Source organism: Meles meles, chromosome 1 (assembly GCF_922984935.1).
Source record: "Meles meles chromosome 1, mMelMel3.1 paternal haplotype, whole genome shotgun sequence".
In the NCBI taxonomy this organism is placed as follows: domain Eukaryota; kingdom Metazoa; phylum Chordata; class Mammalia; order Carnivora; family Mustelidae; genus Meles; species Meles meles.
The window spans coordinates 35,210,454-35,226,563 of NC_060066.1; the positions used below are offsets into that span (position 1 = coordinate 35,210,454).

Sequence of the window (16,110 nt, forward strand, 5' to 3'; positions counted from 1 at the left end):
GGTTGTGTCACCAGAACAGTAGTAACCTCACGCCATACAATTTCCTACCTGGCCTCCCTGAATTACCACCTAGATCCACAGTTTGACCTCAGACAATGTCATCTGTATGTTTCTGAATTCCTCTTAATACGTTCATAGGATGAAGTTTATTAAAACTCAAAAATAACTACATTATTTTAAAGAAAGAATTAAGGCTTATTCTTCTGTGGTCCAAACCCATTTGTGAATCTGAAACCAACAGGTGCCTCGGACCGCCCTGGGGAAGCCTGCAGAATTCCAGGGAACCCTTTTCTTCTGACACCGCCCAGATCCAGGTGGGATCTGCCCCCTGCGGTCACATGAGTGTGGTAGGCCCCACCCCTAACCTGAGCTGGGCCAATCAGGTTCTCTCTCTCAGAAATCAGGAATTTTGAAGCAAGAGATGCAGCCCTTGTACTGTTACATAAGCGGCAGTTCTCTAAAAATAATAAATGCCTGCTATTTGGATCACCAGTTTCTGTTCCTTCTGAAATGTAGTTGGTCAGTTTTGCCTGGAACCTTCCCCCACCGAAAATAATAATGATTGTATCTGTTTGTTTCAGCTGGCTCTAATTGAATTTTGCTTCTTCCAGCTAAGAAAATCTTAACTCCTAGGTGTCATCCTTGAGAGTCCTTTATTATTCACACGAATATCAGGCCAAAAGTGCTCTGCTCCTCTTCCCAGTGGTGACCTTTTTAATGGTCACATCTTAAGAGCAGGAATATTGGCTTCAGTCAGACTGATTTCTTCTCAGCGCTGCCTCTTGAAGCCCGAGTTTTTCTACATAGGGAATAAATGGACACTTCCTGTTGTTGTAGGGGATGGAGGGTTTTAAATGAGGGGGGTGCACAGGGCTATTTCTGAACACACCACCCCCTTTCCGCCTTACATTCTGTCTCAAGCCAGAAAATATTGGTTCTTCTTTATTAACTCATGGTCCAACCCCCCCCCCCATCCCATTTTGCAAAAACAGTCTATATATTTCTCCAAGCACTTCTCACATTTTTTTTCTCTCTCCCCAAATCCCAACACTTGATTTGAGCATGTCTTCAAGGCTTTCGTTTTCCTATCCAGGATTTCCTGGACCTTAGAGGTGTTTGTTAGGTTTCTTCTGACCTAGAATTTGTGTCTCATATGAGTCCCTTACAATAAGTACCGTTTAATGGGCTTGGAACATCTTTGGAGATGCTTTACCGACATCCCATATATTTGATCTGGAAATAGTAGTAATTACTGGGTGCTTACTATCTGCTTTGCTTGAGTTATCTCATTTAATCCTCATGCAACTCTTTGAGGTAGGTGACGCCATTCTGCCCATTTTACAGAAGAAGAAAGCAAGGCTCAGAGGGTTTAAATAATCAGCTTGATGTCACATAACTAGTAGCTAGTACAGCTGAGTCCAGACCCTGTATGCTTAACTGTTAAGAGTGATAAATTTACATTTAGCAAATTTACATTACTTGGGACCGACTTCCTGGCCTGCCTCCAGTGAGGGATGAGTCAAGTACCATGACATGCCTGTTCATCGTGGGCCCAGAGGGAAGGTCTCTGCATCCAGGGCCACGAAGGTCCTTATTTGCAGTACCCAGGAGCGCATGATGCTGCTCCTCCGCAGAAAGTCCTGGCTTGTGCAGCCCAGCCCCTTCATTTAGAGTTACTGCTACTTCTTCTTCTTCTCTCCTTCATCTATAGGCCATCTACATCCTTAGTTTCTTTCCCTTCTGTTTGTTGAGCACTGGCTGTAGACCACACGAATGTGCAGAACATAAATCACAACACATAGCAGCTCTTATTTTCATCGTTCGGCTTCACACACGCCCGGCTCCCAGGGACCAACATGGCGCCCGGTGATCCAGCCCAGCCTGGGTCCTGAACCCCCTCCTACTCTGCCCCCCCCCCCCCCCCCCGCCCTCACAGGCTCCAGCTGCACCGGTTCCCTTGCAGCTGTGGGAATACTCTCGAGCTTTGCACTTACCATTCCTTCTGCCAGGCTTGCTTCCCACATCCCTCAGTTCCCTACTCAAATAGTCCTCAAAACCTGTGCTCTGCCCTCTTCCTAAGTGATCTCCTTTCATCCCCAGCAACCCTGTGAGGTAGGGACCATATGGGGTTAAGCCTCTAGGAAATCACCAGTATTTGACCATTTGACTTACAGAAAAGCCATTTTATGTCATTCAACCTAATATTTTATTTTCCCTATTTTACAGAGGAAAGAAATGGCACTTCAAGACTTTGGGAATATGGCCACATTGTGGTCAAGTGGCAGAGCCAGGACTCGGTCTTCGCCCGCTCTGCGTCCTAAAGTCCATACCCTTAATGTCTAACCATTTGCCTCCCAGACCTTCCCTGTTTCCTTCTTGGAATTCTGTCCTTTCCTGTCATCCAGGAGCCTGACTTACCCTCTGTGAAGCTGGCGTACCAAGAAACTGGAACACTAATATTCCGACTTTAAAAGCCCTGAGCCTTTCAGTGAACATAGACGTTGCCCGCTGGGGCGTCTCAGGTCTCTGCTGCCATCCCGCTCCTTGCCCCTGGTAAGTGACCCCAGGTAGCCAAGGATGTGCCCTACAGACCCGACCTGCGCTTCCTGAAAAGTGCAGAGGCATCATAAGCTGTGAGGCATCGGGCACCTTGCCTGAACACAGAAAAATGGCTCAGGTAATGTGGAAGAGCCAAGAAACCCGAGAACTCAAGAACACCGAGAAGGCAGAGAACTGTAACTCTCTCCCGCTATAACTCTCTCACTGGCTGAGGGGAAGCCTCCCTAGGCAGTCAGCCCACAGCCAGGGGCCTGGGGAAGCGTGAGGGTCAAAGTCAGAGGAGCATGCCACGTGAATAAGCACAAGCTGAGGGCCTTTGGGGAGCACCAGCCGCCATCACCTCTCACCCCCAGCATACAGGCAGTCTGAAGGCCAGATCTGGCCCGGGTGTGGTTGTGTTGATGCCATTTTGAATATCATTGCCAGATTCTAGTGTGTGCTACAGACTTGACTGGTTATGGCAAATCTCCTCAGAAGAAGAGTGACCCCCATCCTCTGTTTAGCACTCCGGCTTTCCAGTTTTACCCGGATTTGGGTCTACCTCACAACTCCTTATCCCGCCAGAGACTTTGATACTTCAGGAGTCTTAGAGAATGGACCATGGAGGGTCATTCCCGAGCCTAACTCACTACCTCGTGGAAGTCCATTAAATGTTCTTAGGAGGAGGAGTCGGAGAGTATCAGACCTTTTGCTTTGTTTTTTAAAAGACGGTTGACAGTTGTGTGAAGGATGGTGGATTTGGGGGCAGAATCTGAACAGGGGAGACCATTTCAGGGGCCATTGTTTTAGTCCCAGTGAGAGATGGTGTTCGCTTGGCCGGGCCTGGAGAGGTGGCCATGGAGGGAGATGGGGAAGAACCGATTCACCAGGTATTGTCGAGGTGTCTGTACCTGCTGGCGAGCTGCCTCTGGGTAGGCTGAGCGGGTGCTCGAGAGGTCTACCCTCTGATCTCAACCACATGGCTAGTGGACCAAGTCACCCCAAAATCCTTCCCAGTTTGACAGTTCTCTTGTTTGGTATGGAATAATAATGACACACTATGGCTGTGGATGACAATATGCAGTGTTGAGCAGTTGTGACCGATTCCCATATATGTGATCTTATTTGATCTTCACAGCAACCTTGGGAGGTGCATGTTATTCTTCCTCTTTTAGAAATTAGAAAATCCAGGTTCAGAGAGTTTAAATGATGGATTCAAATACTAATTAATACCCATGGCTTTTGAGTTTAAACGCAAGTCTTCTAACTCCAGAAGCTACCTGATTCTTCTATCACGAGAGTAGATAAATCTTCTGAGCAAAAGTGCCAAGGAGACCATCAAGTTGAGACTAATAAAATCAATAAAACCCATGCTGTTATTTTTAAGTAAATAAATATCCATGTTATTAAATTGATACAAGTATAATGATAATAACACCCCACATCTGAGTGCTTACTATGTGTTAAGAACTGATTGAAACACCAAGTATATAATCATAATCTGGTCCTCAGAGGAACCCAGAGAGGTAAGCACAACTATGATCTCCGTGTTATATATGGAGAAACCGCAGCACCGTGGTTAAATATATCGTCCAGGTTCACACTTGGACGCCAGTGTGCTAGTGCACAGCTAGTCGGCTGTGGAACCCGGGGTTAAGACTCAGGTCACTGAGACACCTGAGTCCTTAGGGGTAGGTGGTCTCCCAAGAGAGAATATATACACAGTGCTATTCTATGCATAGGAAACTTCCCAAAACTCCCTGTAGGAAGGAAGACCAGAAGCTAGAATGGGAGGGGAGGATACCAGTTCTCACCGTCTGCCTTTTCCTATCACTTGAATTCTTTACACTCCAGCTGGCCACCAATACCCATTCTCCAACTCTTCCTTTATTTATAGAAATCCCAAGTGTTAGCCGGGCATGTGGGAGCCCACCTAGAGAGTGTACTTCCCAGCCTCCTTGGTAGTAGGTACGCCCATGTGACTAAGTTCTAGCCAGTAGAATGAGGGCAGAAAAATCCTGGGCCATGTCCTTAAAAGGAATGGATAGATGTTACCCTAACCTTTTTCCCTCTGGATTGCTGGGATGTAGACCTGATGGCAAGAACTCAAGCACCCACCTTGGACCTAGAGACAAAGGCAGTATATTGAAGATAAGAGAGCTACCTTATCAAATCTAGGGAGTCTATTTTCTTGACCTTTACCTGAGGAAAATAAAAATCAAATTTCCATCATATTTATTTATTTTTAAAGATTTTATTTATTTATTAAACAGAGAGAGAGAGAGAGAGAGCACAAGCAAGGGGAGTGGCAGGCAGAGGGAAAGGGAGATGCAGGCTCCCTGCTGAGCAGGGGCTTGGCTCCAGGACCTTGGGATTATGACCTGAGCCAAAGGCAGATGCTTAACCGACTGAGCCCTCCAGGCACTCCAAATTTCTTTCATATTTAAACCACTATACTGGCAGATCTATTTTTAACAAGCTTCGAGGTACCTAATATGCATGCATATATTGCTTTTTACAATGAGAAAACAAATTTTAAAAATCGTGACATGGGAAACATAACCACAGTTATATATTTGAGACAAGTATTCAGTGAGATAGTAGTAAATGTTTGTTTGTTTGTTTTGAGAGAGAGTGTGTGTGTGTGTGTGTGTGTGTGTGTGTGTGTGTGAGCTGGGGGAGGGGCAGACAGAGAGGGAGAGAGGGAATCCAAGCAGACTCCTCACTGAGCACAGAGTCTGACTCGTGGCTCAATCTCACCCTCTTGAGATCATGACCTGAACCCAAACCAAGAGTTGGACGCTTAACCTACTGAGCCACGCAGGCGCCCCAGTAGTAAATGTCCAAAAAACAGCTCTCCCAGAGTGAGGGAAAGCCCTGATTTGTAGCATTTTCCAATTTCTCTGGTGTAAATACTCCTCCAAGGCTGATTTCAAGGTACCAGTGTGAGGTCACTGGGCACAGAGGTGGGAAGAGATGGCACCGTGTTGACTCCTGAGAGTTAATATGAGCTACCTCTAGCACACCACTGCCATTATCCCGGTGAACTTTGCAGAACATGCTTTAAATACTAATTGCAGCAGACTCTGGACATGATCAAATAGGATTCTCAGGAGCCTCAAGTATAGATAAATCAGAAAGTTTTTTTTTTATATAAAAGGTATTCCCTTAACTGTAAGACATTGCTTAATTCAGAAAACTTTACAAAACATGAAAGATATTTAATTTTACTTGTCAAACTACGGGTTTGAACTCTTTATAAGTTTCAGACTTACTATAATAGTAGTATAAAAAGGTGAAAGCTAGAAATGATGCTGGGAACACATAGTGCTTTAACAAATGTTTATGATACCTGCTATAATGGGAGAGCAAGAGGGAAACAGGTATGGCCCCTGCCCTTGAAACAATGGCGCCTTTTTTTTTTTCTTTCAAGATTTACTTTTTCATTTTGGGGGCAATGCAGAGGGACAGAGAAAATTCTGAAGCAGATTCCCCGCTGAGTGTGGAGACTGACATGGGATTCAATCCCAGGACCCAAGATCATGACAGGAGCTGAAATCAAGAGTTTCTACTTAACTGACTGAGCCACACAGGCACCCTGAAACACTGGGGGCTTTAACCTGCAGTGTCTAAGAATGAAGCTCCATTTATCAGTTGGTAAGGTTTGGTTATACCAAAGAAGAGTATGGTTATACCAAATGGTAGAACCAATTACTTTATGGTATAACCAATAACTTCTATATACCAAAGAAGAGTATTTCACTCTGTCCAAAAACACAAGTTAAAATGAAGTCTTTCAGGGACTCCTGGGTGGCTTAATGGGTAAAGCCTCTGCCTTTGGCTCAGGTCATGATTCCAGGGTACTGGGGTTGAGCCCCACATCAGGCTCTCTGCTCAACAAGGAGCCTGCTTCTCTTCTTCACTCTCTGCCTGCCTCTCTGCCTACTTGTGATCTCTGTCTGTCAAATAAATAAATAAAATCTTTAAAATGAAGTCTTCCAGGCATCAGGGTGGCTCAGTTGGGTCAGCGTCTGCCTTTGGCTCGGGTCATGATCCTGGAGTCCTGTGATCAAGGCCTGCATCAGCCTCTGTGGTCAGCAGGGAATCTGCTTCTCCCTCTGACCCTCCCCTTCTCATGCTCTCTCTCAAATAAATAAATATTTTTAAAAATGAAGTCTTCCTTATTAGTATTTTAATTTAATTTTACAGAAACTATCCCCTCATCATAAAGAAGCAGTGGCAAGTTCTACCAAGAGCATACTCCATAGGAAGAAATAGAAAGTAGGTAAGTTTGGGGTGTTTGGGTGGCTCATTTGGTTGGGTGCCTGACTTTTGGTTTTGGCTCAGGTCATGATCTCAGGGTCGTGAGATCGAGCCCATGTCAAGCTCATGCTGAGCGTGGAGTCTGCTTAAGATTTTCTCTCTGCCTTTTCCGAGGCCCCTCCCCCCACTCAAGCTCGCTCGCTCTCTCTCTCAAATAAATCTTTAAAAATAAAAGGAAGGAAGGGGGTACCTTTGGGAAGGGCTGTCCACACAAAGCAATCACCACAGTTACAGCATTTTTAAATCTGAAGGACAGTGAGATTACAATAACAAATGCTGGAAACTTACAGGGCTCCAGAAGTTTCCCTAAGGAAATGGTGGAAACCCTATTACCTCACCAAGTCTCACAGATAAATTTCAAAGAATCTGAGCTCATAAACATCAGCATATCAAGTATCTCCAGATCCTTTCCCCACAAACCAGGGCTAAAACAAAAAATCTACCTAGGTGAAAATAGCTAAAGAAATGTTATATCATGGTCTGAATTCTTCATTTCCTTAAAACAATCCTCTACACTTAGAATTTGCTTTATGTAATCTAGAATTGAGTCTTTTTAAATTTTTTTTTTATTTTTAGAGATTTTATTTATTTATTTGACAGATAGAGATCACAAGTAGGCAGAGAGGCAGGCCGTGGGGGCGGGGGGAGGCAGGCTCCCCGCTGAGCAGAGAGCCCGATGCGGTGTTCCATCCCAGGACCCTGGGATCATGACCTGAGCTGAAGGCAGAGGCTTTAACCCACTGAGCCACCCAGGTGCCCCTAGAATCAAGTCTTTTAATCCATGGCTCTGACTACAAGATCTGATTGGAATGGGATTCAAGCCTCAACCAAGATCCCCATGAATGAATGTCTTTGGGGTTACTGCTGCTTTGAGGAGGTTGGACCCAGCCATCTCTACTCTCTAGGAGTTGCATGGAAAGGAAAGGAGAAGCATGTTGGATCCCAGGCTGTTTTGTTACTGGTGTCTGGTGTCGTTGCAGAGGTCACCAGTGGCCCAGAGTAAGTCCAGCTGGCAGATGGTTGGATAGCCTACAGGGCTACCCTGGGCTTATCTTCTTGGCTGCAAGCCTCTGAGCTGTGGGGCCGTGTCTGAGTAGCCAGATTCCACACAAGCAGAGACCGGACGCCCCTGATGACATCCAGCCAGTCAGCCACGAGCTTCTGGGCAATTCTTTCAAAAGATGGGATGGGTACCTGGAGCCAGACTTTATCAGACTTACTGAAGTTTGACCCTTATAAACAGTTCAGTTTTCCAGAATTTTCTGGCTTGCGTGTGGTTGAAAGTGGGACTGTGCCAAGTTCTGAGTCCAACTTTGAAATGTTTATCCTCCACCACCTGCTCCAGAACACGAGGTGAGTTAGTGGCCAAGGCTTGTGCGCTGGGTATGTGTGGGGCTGCCCGACACGCCAGGGTCACATGTCCATACAGATGGCCACCAGCCATGCTTCTGGGCTTGTAGCTCCTGACAGATTCCATTTTGGCTCCTCTGACAGGTTGTGGTTCAGGATGATACCCCGGGAGTATGTTTTCTTGTGCATACTGCTATCAGGAAAACTACTTACTTTGTGCCTGTCAACACCATTCTTTAGGGTTCCCTGGGGCTCAAGGGCAACGACAGTGAAAAAACCAACTTGAGGTAAAAAGAGTTTACCTGAACCCTAGTCAACAAAAAATTACTAGTGCCCTCCAAATACAAGGTTTTCTCGGGGTGCCCGGGAGTCTCAGTCGGTTAAGTGTCTGCCTTCAGCTCAGGTCATGATCCCAGGGTCATGAGATGGAGTCCCACATCCGGCTTCCTGCTCAGCATCTGCCTCTCTCTGTCTGCCGCTCTGCCTACTTGTGCTCTCTCTCTCTCTGTCAAATAAATTTTAAAAATTAAATAAATAGGGGTGCCTGGGTGGCTCAGGGGGTTAAAGCCTCTGCCTTCAGCTCAGGTCATGATCCCAGGGTCTTGGGATCGAGCCTTGAATCGGGTTCTCTGCTCAGCAGGGAGCCTGCTTCCTCCTTTCTCTCTGTCTGCCTCTCTGCCTACTTGTGATCTCTCTCTCTCTGTCAAATAAATAAATAAAATCTTTTTAAAAAATTAAATAAATATATATGTATATACATACATACACACAAGGTACTCTCCTGAGAAGTATGATGTCGGGGGAGACACTACAAAGAAGTAAAATGGGTACAAGGACAAAGTAAAAAATTTGGTGCTGACTTTGAGGAGCAGAGGAGGCAAGATCTGGAATAAGTTCTTCCAGCGTCTCTCCTCCTTGGGGAAGTCTGATCGCCACCCCCAGTCCAGTCCAAATTATTTAGGTTAAACCACATTTGTGAACGCATCACACAAAATGTCTGCTTTTCCAGTCAAAAAGGTAGAATGTCAACAACTTCATTTGGCTTAACCTAATAATCAGTTCTTCCAAAGCACTTTGCCTGTTTGTGTGTGTGTGTGTGTGTGTGTGTGTGTGTGTGTGTGTTCCAAGCAGTGTGTTGGTGCTGTGGATGAAAGGCTAAATCGACCAGGTCGATGTCCACGGTGAGCCTGATTCTCAGTAAGACACACAGAAAAAATTTCATACTGTCAAGCAGGGTTCAAGAGTGGTACTACTGACATTTTCGATCAGGTAATTCCTTGTCGCGGGGCTGGCTGGGCTGTGCCTTACAGTAGATGCCATTGGTATACCGTCCACCCCCGACGCAGCTGTGACAAGCAAAAATGTCTCTAGACATTGTCAGGTGTCCCCTCAGGAACAAAATCACCCCAGATTGAGAGCCACGGCGATAGATGTGCGAAGGTGGCAGGATGTCAATGGGTGATTCAGAGAAACTTTCTGGAAAGGATGACACCTGGGGTAGGTCTTGAATGACATGCAGGAACTAGCAAGGTGAAGCAAGACAGAGGCACTGCACAAGCAAAGACATGACATCTTACCTGCACTTTACCTTGACTAGGCACAGGTGTGGCCCACACATAGGTGAAAGCCAGCTTTCAAAAGTGAACTTGAACAAGATACATTAGCGGAAATAGCACTCTTTAAAAAGTAGATCTCGCCAAGTCTTTGTTTCTGATATAAACTTTCCATGCATTCTTCTGCTTTTAACAATACTTGACCCAAATATAGGACCTTGATGAATTAAGTGAGGTCATTGGGAACAGTTTTAATGCTCGTGCAGAAGCAACACCAAGACTTATAATAATACTATCTTCTTGTGGCAAGGTGCTTCATAGGGCTTTTTCCCTCTGTATTTTTTTCTTTTTTGCATTAATGTTTTAAGTGCCTAATGAAATGTTGAATACACATGCGAAATATTTTTTTGTTTTTTATTTTAATTCCAGTGTAGTTAACATACATACGGTATTATATTGGTTTTAAGGGTACAATATAGTAATTCAACAATTCTGTACATTATTCAGTGTTCATCGCACGTGCAGCCCTTAGTCCCCACCACCTATTTAACTCATCCCTCACCCACCTCCCCTCTATTTGTCTGTTTTTGTTCTCTATAGTTAAGAGTCTGTTTCTTGGTTTGTTTCTCTCTTTTATTTTTTCCTTTGTTTGTTTGCTTTGTTTCTTAAATTCCACACATGAGTGACAGGATATGGTATGTTCTTCTCTGACTGACTTATTTCACTTAGCATAATACCCTCTAGTTCCATCCATGTTGTTGCAAATGGCCAGATCTCATTCTTTTTTATAGCTTTTTTATAACTGTGTGTGAGTTTGTGTGTGTGTGTGTGTGTGTGTGTGTGTGTGTATCACATCTTCTTTACCCATTCATCTGTTGATGGCCACTTGGGCTTCTTCCATAATTTGTCTATTATAAATAATGCTGCAATAAACATAGGGGTACATACATCCTTTCAAATTAGTGGTTTTGTATTCTTTGGGTAAATATCCAGTAGTGTGATTACTGGATCATAGGGTAGATCTATTTTTAATTTGGTTGTTTTTTTTTTAATATTTTATTTATTTGACAGAGAGAAATCACAACTAGGCAGAGAGGCAGGCAGAGAGAGAGGAGGAAGCAGGCTCCCTGCGGAGCAGAGAGCCTGATGTGGGGCTCGATCCCAGGACCCTGGGATCATGACCTGAGCCGAAAGCAGAGGCTTTAACCCACTGAGCCACCCAGGCGCCCCAGTTGTTTTTTTTTTCAAAGATTTTATTTATTTATTTATTTGACACAGAGAGAGAGAGAGAGAGAGAGGGCACAAGTAGGTAGAGCAGCAGGCAGAGAGAGGGGGATGCAGGCTCTCCACTGAGTGGGGAGCCCGATGAGGGGCTCGATCCCAGAACTCTGAGATCATAACCTGAGCCAAAGGCAGCCTCTTAACGGACTGAGCCATCCAGGAGCCCCTATTTTTAATTTGTTGCTATAACTCCATATTGTCTTCCACAATGACTGTACCAGTTTGCTCTCCCACCAACAGCGCACAAGGTTCCTTTTTCTCCACATCCTTGCCAGAACTTGGTTTTTGTGTTTTTGATTTTAGCCATTCTGACAGGTGTGAGGTGATATCTCATTATAGTTTTGATTTGCATTTCCCTGATGAGAGTGATGTTGAGCATCTTTTCATGTGTCTGATGGTCATCTGGTTGTCTTCTTTGGAGAAACATCTATTGGTGTTCTCTACCCATCTTTTTTCCTCTACCCATTTTTAAATGGATTATTTGTTCTTAGGATGTTGAGTTGTGTAAGTTCTTCATATATTTTGGATACTAACCCTTTATCAGATAGGTCATCTGCAAAAATCTTCTCCCATTTAGTAGGTTGTCTTTTAGTTTTGTTGATTGTTTCCTTTGCATACAGAAGCTTTTTATTTTGATGTACTCCCAAGAGTTTATTTTTACTTTTATTTCCCTCACCTCTAGAGACATATCTAGAAAAATATTGCTATCGCACATGTCAGAGAAATTACTGCCTGTGCTCTCTTCAAGAACTTTTATGGTTTCAGGTCTCACATTAAGGTCTTTAGTCCATTTTGAGTTTAATTTTGCATGCAAAAGAATATTTAACATGCAAACGCACAGAGTACTAATGAAGCATGTAACCTCCAGAGAGCAGAGACATAGACCATCACCTCCACCTTTGAAGTCTCCACGTGCTCCTTCCTAATCCTATTCCTCCCTCTACCTCCAGGAGAGAATGATTTTTTGTTCACAGACATTTTCCTGAACACCCCACTAGCTATGGGTCAGGCTCCGTGCTCTAAAGTAGTGGACAAAACAAAGCCTTCCCTTCCCTAACTTAGAACACTTTCGTGTCAACCATTTTAATTTGACTTCATGGTCTTAATATTCCAGTGAGATGCATTTAAGCAACTAATAATTACTCTTTCCCTGGCCTGCTTCACAGATGAGGAAATGGAAGCTCAAACTATTGACTCCTCCTAGGTCATGTGGTTTCTAAGTGGCAGAACTGGAACAAGAAGACAAGTGGCTGTGTCCCCTCCCTTCCACCTCCTTCCATTGCACCACATCTTTCCTCCTCCTCCTCTCCTGGCTTCCCCTGATAGCACACTGAGGGTTCGACTGCTGCCAGATGCCAAGCTCAGCAGCTAATGTGAGGCAACCGCAGAGCAGGGAGGTGGGTGGAGTCTAGAGACCCCTAACAGCTGAGCTGGATTCAAGACAAACCATCCTGCATGTGGGGAGGGGAGGCCTCTGCAGTGAAACAGCCCCCAGTGGGGCCAGACTTGTGCCCAAGCAGTTGATTCCATATCCAACCCCCATCTTAAAATCGCAGCATATCATACTCACAAAGCCATCTTTTTGCCTTTTCCAGTTGATTGGGTTAAAAATGGTTTATCTGGGGGCGCCTGGGTGGCTCAGTGGGTTAAAGCCTCTGCCTTCGGCTCAGGTCATGATCCCAGGGTCCTGGAATCGAGCCCCGCATGAGGCTCTCTGCTCAGCAGGGAGCTTGCTTCCTCCTCTACCTCTGCCTGCTTCTCTGCCTACTTGGGATCTCTCTGTCAAATAAATAAATAAAATCTTTAAAAAAAATGGTTTATCTGTATTCATTTATTGGTTACTTGAGTTGGATAAATTGGGGCCATTTATGTATGACTTAATTTCTGCTTCATTTGTTGGTATTTTTTTTTAATATTTTATTTATTTGACAGAGAGACAGTGAGAGCGGGAACATAAGGTGGGGGAGTGGGTGAGGGAGAAGCAGACTTCCTGCTGAGCAGGGAGCCTGATGCAGGACTCAATCCCAGGACACTGGGATCATGACCTGAGGCAAAGGCATACACTTAACCACTGAGCAACCCAGGCATCCCACTTGTTGGTATTCTTTGGGGAAGACCTCCCTGTAAACAAAACAGCTAATGCCTTGGATGGCCCAGATGACAGGAAGACAGCCCTTGGAGGCTGCCCACGGATGAAGAATGGCTTTTTATCTACTGTAGCAACTCTGAACCATAGGCAGTAACTACCTGAGGAGTTTGTTGTCTTGAGAAGGTTTAAGGGCCATAATAGATTAGCAATCATGGGCTCTGGAGAATGGAATGTGGGGGGGCTCTTACATCACATGTGTATCAACCCTGATGTGGCCTGTGATTGGTCAAGATTAACTAAGTACCAACAAAGGCTTCAGACCAGAGCAGACCATGGTGCCCAGTAATTGGCCTGTTTTTCTGTGTGTGAGTCACATACTCAAAGGGAGGCAAAGATCTGGTTCCTGGTTCCAGACCCTTTCAAATGAGGACATAGCATGATAAAAAAGTCCCAGCTCTAGAACCATATGTGGCCTGTCATGACATAATAAAAAAATATATATTTGGCCTCTGTCTGCAATTCCTGACACCAAGCTCCCAAAACCCTTATAATTTCCTGAGTGATAAAGATGCTAGGACATCTTTTGTTCTGCTATTTGGTCTTTGACCCTAGCTCCTGACAGAGCTCCTCAATTTCTAGGAGTTTCCTGGGGACAGGAGCATCTTTTGTTCTAACGAGGTGACTTTTGGTGAGCGCCCGGAGAGCTTCAGGCTGGGGGCAGGTGACCAGAAAGACCACACCGTGATCAGAAACTTGGGACGTGTAGCCCCACACCTGTCCTCCCAGGAGGGGAGAGTGGGTGGAGAGGAGCTAATAATCCATCATGCCTATGTTGTGATGAGCCTCCATAAAAATCCCTCAACTGGGAGGTTTGGAGAGCTTCTGCGTTGGTGAACACTTCCATGTGCTGGCACCCTGTGGAGATGGCCCAGCTCCACGGGAGCAGAGTGTCCTGCCCTAGGAATCCTTCCAGACTTTGCCCTATGCACTTCTTCATCTGGCTGTTCATCTATATTCTTTATATCCTTTATAATAAACCAGTTAATGTAAGTGTTTCCCTGAGTTCTGTGAGAAAGTCTCAAACCTGAGGAGAGGGCCATGGGAACCCCTGATTTATGGCCAGTAGGTCAGATATGCAAGTGACAACCTGGGACTTTTGACTGGTGTCTGAAGGGAGTAGAGGAAGACAAGAGACTTCCTTTAGCTCTGTTTGACTCATGAACTCTGTCCACAGATATTCATTGGATGCTCTTCTGTGCCAGGTCCTCTACTGGACACTGGGGATCCAAAGGTGACCAAATCAGAGACCGTGTCCTCAAGGTGCCTGCTTATCGGCAGGTGAGTAAGACAGATATCAAATAAATCGTCACACTGCAGTATAGTGAGGGCTATGATAGGGGAAATGCAGGATCCTTCCAGAACTTGGTCACATGGGTGGTCAGGAAAGAATGGCTGCCCTCAACACTGGGAACAGTGAAAATGTGCAGCTGTACAACAAATCCCTATCTTTCCCCGAAGCCTGTTGGTGAGGTGGTTTTGTGACCTGTCTGTGCTTGATGATACTAGGAAAGCAGTTAGGGGCTGGACTCTGCACTAAGGGGCAGAGGAGGTACCGAGGGCCACTATCAACAGCTGTGCAGGTTGTGGCTTGCACAGGGGAACTGGCTAAAGGGAGAAATAGGAGGAAGAAAAGGCTGATTTTACTAATTCTGACCAAAGAGGTCACCTTTTTCTAACTTGCCCAAAGTCCTGTATTTGCCAGCAGAGAACCTAAGGGAACTATATCTTTCAGTTGCCCTATAATCCTGGAAGGTAGGAATGATTGGATTACCTCTTAGCTGTTTTCATGGTGTCTACACGTCTTAATATCCTTTGGCTGTAAGTGGATGTTTACACACTTCTTTGGTTCTACATGGAAGGCTGATTCCCAAGCATTTCTTGACTGGTCAGTCAGGGTTTATTCAGAGAAGCAGAAGCTGTGGGTTCTGGTATAAGGGATTTAGGACAGGCATTAGCCTAACTCAGTGGAAGGAGAAGCTGGAGAGGTGACCACTCCAGAGGGCCTGAGGGTGAAAGAGAACTGCCAAGCAGTCAGTCAGACAAACGGAATCGACCTACCACTGTGGAGGGCACAAGGAGAAGCCTGTGGGAGGACTTTTGGGGGCTGTGCCCTGTGTGGGTCCCTTCTCTGTGGCTCTGTCACTGAGCATCTGAGGAAGTGTCTGGGGCTGCTGTCAGTTCTCAAGTCAGCAGTGGGTAAGAGAAGCTGGATGTGGAGCGGAAGAGAGTGAGGATAAGCGTGGATCTGACCCCTTGGTGTCTGCCTGTCATCCCATCTAACCGTGATGACCTTCCAAGAGTAATGGCTACTGCTTCCGGTTCACCTTCCCGATGCTGCGCAAATCCCTCCAGCCGCCAACTCTGCCTTATGGGAACTTTCCCATATGGGAAAGGGGGTCTGGGAAAGGTAGTTCCATTTTAACCAGGTCTCCGGAGTACAAACCACCACGCTTGAAGAGAAGGCCATGGGTGAGGCAGCTCCCACGCTGCTTCAATAAAGGAACAATTTAATAAATTTAATAAAGACCCTGGCTTTAATAAAGAAACCAATGGGGCAGAGGTTCTGAGACTCGCGTGTGGAGCTGAATTGCTTGGGGAGCTATTACAAGACCAGTTCCGAAGCCTTATCACTCCAGATTCCAACGTGCAGCTGGGCGCCTGTTTCAACAAGCTCCGTAGGGGATCCTGATGGGCCTGAAAGCTTGAAAACCACTGTCCTCAACCTTACAAGCAAATAAATAGGTTATTAATCAATTCAACTCAAATGGCCTGCTGTTGGAAGCCCTAGATCGATGACCTGGCATTTAGGGACACTGGGATGGTGACCCAGAATTCTGTCCTGAGCTGGACTTGATGGGTCCTCCATCTCCCTGCCTGAACCCTTTCAAAACCAGAGTCAAACTTCACTCCTGAACT

At 45.5% G+C, this 16,110-nt stretch overlaps 1 long non-coding RNA gene across 1 annotated transcript; it reads left to right on the forward strand.

The window, feature by feature from the left end:
* The first annotated feature begins 2,281 nt into the window (after window positions 1–2,281).
* LOC123954982 lies at window positions 2,282–14,471 on the forward strand. Its single transcript, XR_006821203.1, has 3 exons — window positions 2,282–2,553; window positions 6,748–6,823; window positions 14,369–14,471. It is a non-coding gene; the product is annotated as an uncharacterized LOC123954982 (long non-coding RNA).
* The last annotated feature ends 1,639 nt before the right edge of the window (window positions 14,472–16,110 follow it).